Source organism: Triticum dicoccoides, chromosome 7B, assembly GCF_002162155.2.
Source record: "Triticum dicoccoides isolate Atlit2015 ecotype Zavitan chromosome 7B, WEW_v2.0, whole genome shotgun sequence".
NCBI classification, from domain to species: Eukaryota; Viridiplantae; Streptophyta; class Magnoliopsida; order Poales; family Poaceae; genus Triticum; species Triticum dicoccoides.
The window spans coordinates 80,154,765-80,161,348 of NC_041393.1; the positions used below are offsets into that span (position 1 = coordinate 80,154,765).

The 6,584-nt window shown below is 50.6% G+C and overlaps 1 pseudogene; it reads left to right on the plus strand.

Moving 5' to 3' along the window:
* Positions 1 to 251: 251 nt before the first annotated feature.
* On the plus strand, positions 252 to 1,503 carry LOC119338653 (annotated as a pseudogene).
* The last annotated feature ends 5,081 nt before the right edge of the window (positions 1,504 to 6,584 follow it).

Here is a 6,584-nt window from a genome sequence, read left to right on the forward strand (position 1 = left end):
ATATATAATGTACTCCTTCCGATCCAAATTAATTGACGCACACTTAGTATAAAGTTATACTAAGTGTGCTTCCATTAATATGTATCGGAGGGAGGACATAAGTTGTAATTCATGTAAGGTGTGGTTGGTGAAATTATTTATCACTGGTCGATTTATGAGACGTTTTTTACATGTAACCAACGAAGTTAAAGGGGTGCCTTCTCTTTTAAGCTTAGTCAAGACAGTTCACCTAGTTCTCTATTGGTTAACTGATGTACTTTGGCAACTGCGCCGCCACGAGAGCTTGCACTGCAGCTGGGCATGGAGATGTCTTGCGGGCAGAGCTTGTGAAGGGAGGTGAAGGTGCCAAGGAAGACATGCGGGTGAGGACGCCTGGCAGGTCAGAGTGCACGGCCACAGTCGAGGGGCCGGACGCAACATGCCGGCTGGTGGGAGGAGACGACGATGAGGCTGCAAAAATTATCCCACCCACCCGCACGATTTACTTATATGAAATGTGCATGTTTAAACTGTGGCGTACACTAAACAAGGGAATCACACTAGTAAAATATAAACACGTTCTAGACTCGATACAGAATATTTTTATAAGAAACACCATGTGTCAGTGTCATTACAATCTAAAAGATATTTTCCAACAATCTCACACTTCGACCTCACAACTTCACAAGTACTCTACTATTCTGATTTAACTTTCTTTTCAGAAGTCCAAATCATAGAAATAATCATTTACAGAACTAACATTTAGCCAATTTAGTGTCCTGAATAGAGGTGGGAGCATGCTAGGGTCTCTGAAATACAAAAATGATGAGCTATACTCGGTTGGTAAACCTATGGAAGAAGTTTTCTGGTTACCTGTAAATTTGGCATGATTCAAAATAGCAGGACTTAAGGTGAGAGATAGTCTGTATTTAAGCAGTATAGCAAGTACATGCTTATTCTGAAAACTTGTACCAATTGTGAAATTTCTGCAGGTCAACCTTGAAAGATGTAATGACACTTTCGACTTACAAAAACCCCACAAGTGATTCATGGGCTAAAATGAGCGCCAGCCAACATATTTTTTGGCAATGCCGAATACTGGTAGTTCCTTTTCAGAAAAAATTGGGGTCTCAACGTTAAATGAGGAGAGCGCAGCTGTGGTGATGGTGGGTTCTATATCTTATCTCACACAGGTTTTGCTTAGACATCTGCCAACACTTGCGCCGCATCATTTCGGTTCAATCACAAAATTTAAGATAACACTACAATATTTCGGTTCAACAGACAATAGCGTCTCCTGGCGTACTTGTCATTATGTTCCGTGGAATATCTGATTTGGCTGGAGGGGAGCCAACATGGTCATCAAAAAGCCTGATGAACCTCTCATCTATTAATACACTCAAAGTGGCAGTGGAGTTCATTGCTACAATTGGCAGGCATGAATCAACGCCACCAGTACCAAAAGTTGTAATATCTGAACCACAGATAGCTGCCATATCCATCGCATCTAAAAAATATAAATAGCACAGTAGTTGGATATGGCAGCTAGCTCGAGGAGGCGCCGCTATCGAGGGCGAGGAGGCGCCGCTAGCTCGATCGTCGTCGTCTCACGTACCGTATGTTAGGGTTCCTCATAGTCTGAGTCGAAGCTTTCGATCGGCTGGGACAAAACGGGCGAAACGTATTCCTCCGCTTCGCTCGATGGTGGGTCGCGAAGGACCTTTGCCGCCGGGGAAGAGAACGGTGGCGAATCAGGCCGCCGGCCGCCTTGGGACTGCGCCGCAGCAGGGCAGCGGCGGTGGCCGTGGCGCTGGGTTGCCTGTTGCCAGCTCTGGGCTGAACCCCGCGGCCTTGGGCAGCGGCCGTGGAGCTTCGTTGCCGCCAACGGGGGCTGGCCGCGGGGGTGCGGTCCCGCTGCATGCTGGCAGGGGCGTGGCTTCGGTGGGGGTAGCAGCGGGCCGGGGCGGCGTGTTGCCCGGGCCTAGATCGGCGGCGCCTACTCCGACGGGATTGCGGCCGCCGGCGCCGGTTCCGGTGGGTCAGCGGCCTCCGGCGCCATCTGCAGCAGGGAACAATGCGGGCCGGGGAGGTGTTGCACCGCGGCCACCCGCTCAGGGGCTGTTGGCTGGCCAGCCGAGGCCAGCTCCACCACCTCACCTTGTCGCTATGCCTCCGCAAAATCGAGCCGGAACAGTGCAGCATCTGGCACGTCCACCGACTCAAGTCACGGCTGCACCTCAGGGTCAGTGGGGTGATGATGGGGTCAACGCGTATGGAGTTGGTAAGCACCGTGGATCCTCGTCGACTGGCGGCGGTCGAGGCCATGCTTGGCAGAGCGATGGCTCGGCGGAGCACCCGTTCATGGGGCCATCATGAGGATTTGTTTGAGGGGGCGGCTAGCCCGGGTCTTCGACCGCGGGGTGGTTTCCGTGGTCACTGTGGTGGGCGTGGGGGTCGAGGGGGCCGGTATCGCCCACGACCGCCTACTCCGACTGTGACTGATCCGATGGTGGTTGATGGGGATGCTGAGCAGCAGGTTTTGACAGGCCAGGCTTTGGAGGTGGTCTCGGCGCTTGCCAATGTAGAGTTACCCGGGAATGGTTCCGGGGGGACTATATCTCTGGAGGATCCGTCCAGGGCTGAGTCTCATAGAGCTTCAAAATATGCGCGCAAGAAGGAGAATATGCTATGTTATCGTTGTGGTGGAAGGGACATTTTATTGCGGAGTGTGTGGCCGAGTTGTGTGGCACTTGTGGCAAACCAGCACACGATGCGGGGGGTTGTCCGCTTCTGAGAGAGTAGGCACCATCGCTGATGATGTATGGGGTGTACTGTGCCGAGCTTACGTTCTTTGAATCTCCAACGGAGATGGAGGTTCCTGACGAGACGTTGAGTTTGACAACTGGGTTAGTTAAGATTGCTAGAGGAGAGGTTTCGGAGTCGCAGATTATTCAGAGGCTTAAAGAGTTAGCCCCTGAGGAGTTCCGGTGGGAGCTTGCGATTGTGGAGGACAAGCTGTTTCGGATTGAGTTTCCGTCAGTTGAGGACCTTCAGAGGCTTCTGAGTTTCGGGATGTGCAAGGTGCCAGGTACTGATGGTGTGCTTGAGTTTCAGGAGTGGAAGAGGGTTGAGCCTACGGGCAAGCCTCTGACTCAGGTTTGATTGCGATTCTCTGGGGCTCCATCTAGGCCGATACAGGATGCCCGGGTCGTGGCCAGTTTGGGTATCATGATTGGCAGACCGGAGCGTGTGGATATGGACTTTACTACAGCCCACGGGATTGCCCGCGTACTGGTCAGTGTGCTAAACATCGAGTTTGTGCCGGAGGTGGTTAAGTGGGCATATCGAGGTCACATATATGACCTTGTTATTGAGTTCGAGGATGAGAGTATCTTTGCCGGAGTGGCCAACGGGTCTGATTCTGATATGCACGAGGATGATGATAGTTCGGCACTTAAGGAGGCACCAGCTGCTGATAGTGGACGTGAGTTGTCCACGACGCAGGGTGCTGATGCCCACATGTCTGCGGATGGGACGGTTACTCCTTCTATGGTGCCGACGACTTCTCTCAGGTTCGGTTCTTTTGAGCCGGCATCTGCACCCCCGAGACTGTGGAGTGATCGGGTGGAGTCGGATGAGGTGTTTGAGCGCTCGCTTCCGGCACTGGAGTTTGAGGAGCCAGTGTTTCCTCTTTTGGGGGAGTCGCCGATCCCGGTCAGGGCTGAGGCGGAGGAGGTCGTTCGCGCAGGAGAGAGTCTGAAGATGGGGACTTTGGACTACTCCTCTGCGGCCGCGACTGTGCAGGTGCAGCCGATGGTGCCTGCTGATGGTGGGGGCGTGGGGCAGGTGGCCGCGCTTCCCTCATTAGGGCCGGTGGTGGGTGAGCTTCCTATGGTGCAGCTTGAGCCTTCGGTTGGGAGGTCGAGGTTGCTCGACCAGACACCTTTACTTCCTTCTTCCGGGTCGGCGATGCTGGCGCTAGAGTCACGGTCCGGACGGGGCTCGGGGCAGGTGGCCTCGGTGGCCTCGGGGGCCTCTTCTCCTGTGGCGCCACGAGGGCCTTGTTTGCCGGCAGCGCCAGTGCCGACAGTTCGCCCTTTGGCCCGGGTAGTGGGGGAGCTCGGGCAGGAGGCCATGGCTTCTCCGTCCCCCGGCATGGTGCACCCCAGTAGAGCTTCTCGGGAGGAGGTGATTTCTTTCAGTGGTATCCCGGATCCGGTTTCTGAGGGGCGACGGTTGAGCAGTCGTCTCCAGGACCATCCGGAAGTGGACGACATTCAGCAGTGGTGCGCTATGAGGGCGGCCAAGCTTCGTGACGTGGAGGTCACTACGGGTATGTCTGTTAATACTTCTAATTCTATTTTGCATTTTTCCAATGATGAGATTATTAATAATGCAAATAAGCTAGGAATTTCACTAGGTAGCAATGATAGTGAAATTTTAAATTCGGTTAATGATTTATTGGATTTAGAGGCTGAGCGGGCGCTTGAGATGATATGTAACTTAGCTGCGGTTAAACCCATGAATAACTCCGAGATTGAAGCTTTGGGGGTTAGGGTACTCAATAATCTGTGTGCGGATCTCACTCATTCGTCTCCTGAGCCTAAGGAGGAAGATGAGCGAGTGGACTTTGTAGAAGTGCGCGCCTCTGAGACTGGTTGTGAGGACCAGTTGGAGAGTTTCAATATTCCTAAACGCAAATGAAAGCGGAAGATTTACCCGGTTTCCGCAGTGCGTAGGACCGCGCGGATTAGAACAGCTAAAAAATTCCATGACGATTTATGAAAGGAATCTTTTGGAATAGCAGAGGTCTGAAAGACTTGGCTAAAAGAAGGTTTTTTGCTGAGGCTTCTATTGAGCATAAGTTGGACTTTATCGCTTTATAGGAAACTGGTAGAGCCGACTTTTCGCCTCAATTTCTCAGTACGCTGTCGGGAGGTATTGAGTTTGATTGGCATTGTCTACCGCCGCGAGGAAGACCGGGTGGGATTTTACTCAGAGTTAGATGTGACTCGTTAGAAGTCCGAAGCGTGGTCATGGGGGGATTTCGAAGTTAAGTTTAGGGTGAGGTCGAAGATCGATGGGTTTAACTGGGCTTTGGTGGCGGTTTATGGAGCCACACAGCCCGAGCTTAAACTAGATTTTTTGGCTGATTTGGTTAGGATTTGTGGTTCTGAGCAACTGCCTATCCTAGTAGGGGGTGATTTTAATATTATCAGAAAGCGTGATGAGAAGAATAATGATAACTTCGACCGTAGATGGTCGTTCATGTTTAACACCATCATTGAAATTCTAGATCTGCGCGAGATAGAGCTTTCGGGCAGGAAGTTCACTTGGGCTAATGCCCTGCCTAATCCGACGTTTGAGAAGCTGGATCGGTTCTGGCTAGCGTCGAATGGGAACAGAAATTCCCATGTGTAACGGTGCAGGCACTTACACGGGGCATTTCGGACCATACACCTTTATTCATTGACTCTGGGGAGGCCACCCATGTGGGAAATAAGAATGTCTTCTCGTTCGAGCTTGCATGGTTTGATAGACAAGGGTTCTTAGATATTGTTGCTAGAGAATGGGCTAAGGATGCAGGAGGTAGAACTGCACTTGAGCGCTGGCAGAATAAAATTAGGCACTTGAGAAGCTTCCTACGAGGGTGGGCTAAACATCTTAGTGGGGTTTATAAGAATGAGAAGGAATAGCTCCTTTCGCTTATTCAGTCCCTTGATGTAAAAGCTGAGAACATGATCCTGTCAGCCTTAGAGCTTCAGGCGAAGCTCGATGCGGAAATGAGGCTGAAAGAGCTACTTCGTGAGGAAGAATTAAAGTGGGCGCTTCGGGCCAAGGTCCAACGGGTCGTCCAGGGGGACGCGAACACACAATTTTTTCACATGATTGCTAATGGCAAGCATAGAAAGAAGAGAATCTTTCAACTTGAACAAGATGAGGGAACGATTCTGGGTCAGAAAAACTTAAAGTTGTATATCACTGAGTATTACAAGCAGTTGTTTGGACCTCTAGAGGAGAACTATGTGTCGCTGGATGAGTCTAGGATTGAGGATGTGCCTCAACTGACAGTTGTTGAGAATGATATTTTAATTTCTCCTTTCTCTGAGAAAGAGGTATTTGAGGCCATTTCCCAGATGAAGAATAATAAGGCTCCTGGCCCGGATGGTTTCCCGGCTGAGTTTTACAAGAAATGTTGGCACATTATTAAAGGAGATCTATTGCCTTTGTTCAATGATCTTTTCGCTGGCCAGCTTCACCTTTTTAAGCTGAATTTTGGAACGATAACACTTCTTCCCAAGAAGACAGGGACAGTGCGGATTGAGCAATTTCGGCCAATCTGTCTTCTTAATGTGAGTTTCAAAATTTTTACCAAGGTCGGGACGAATAGGCTCACACAGATTGCGCATACTGTGGTGCAGCCTACTCAATCTGCTTTCATGCCGGATAGGAACATTTTTGAAGGGGTGGTGGTCCTGCATGAAACGCTCCATGAAATTCACACGAAAAAACTGGATGGAGTGGTTTTTAAGGTGGATTCGAGAAGGCGTACGATAAAGTCAAATGGCCCTTTCTACAACAAGCCTTACGTATGAAGGGTTTTG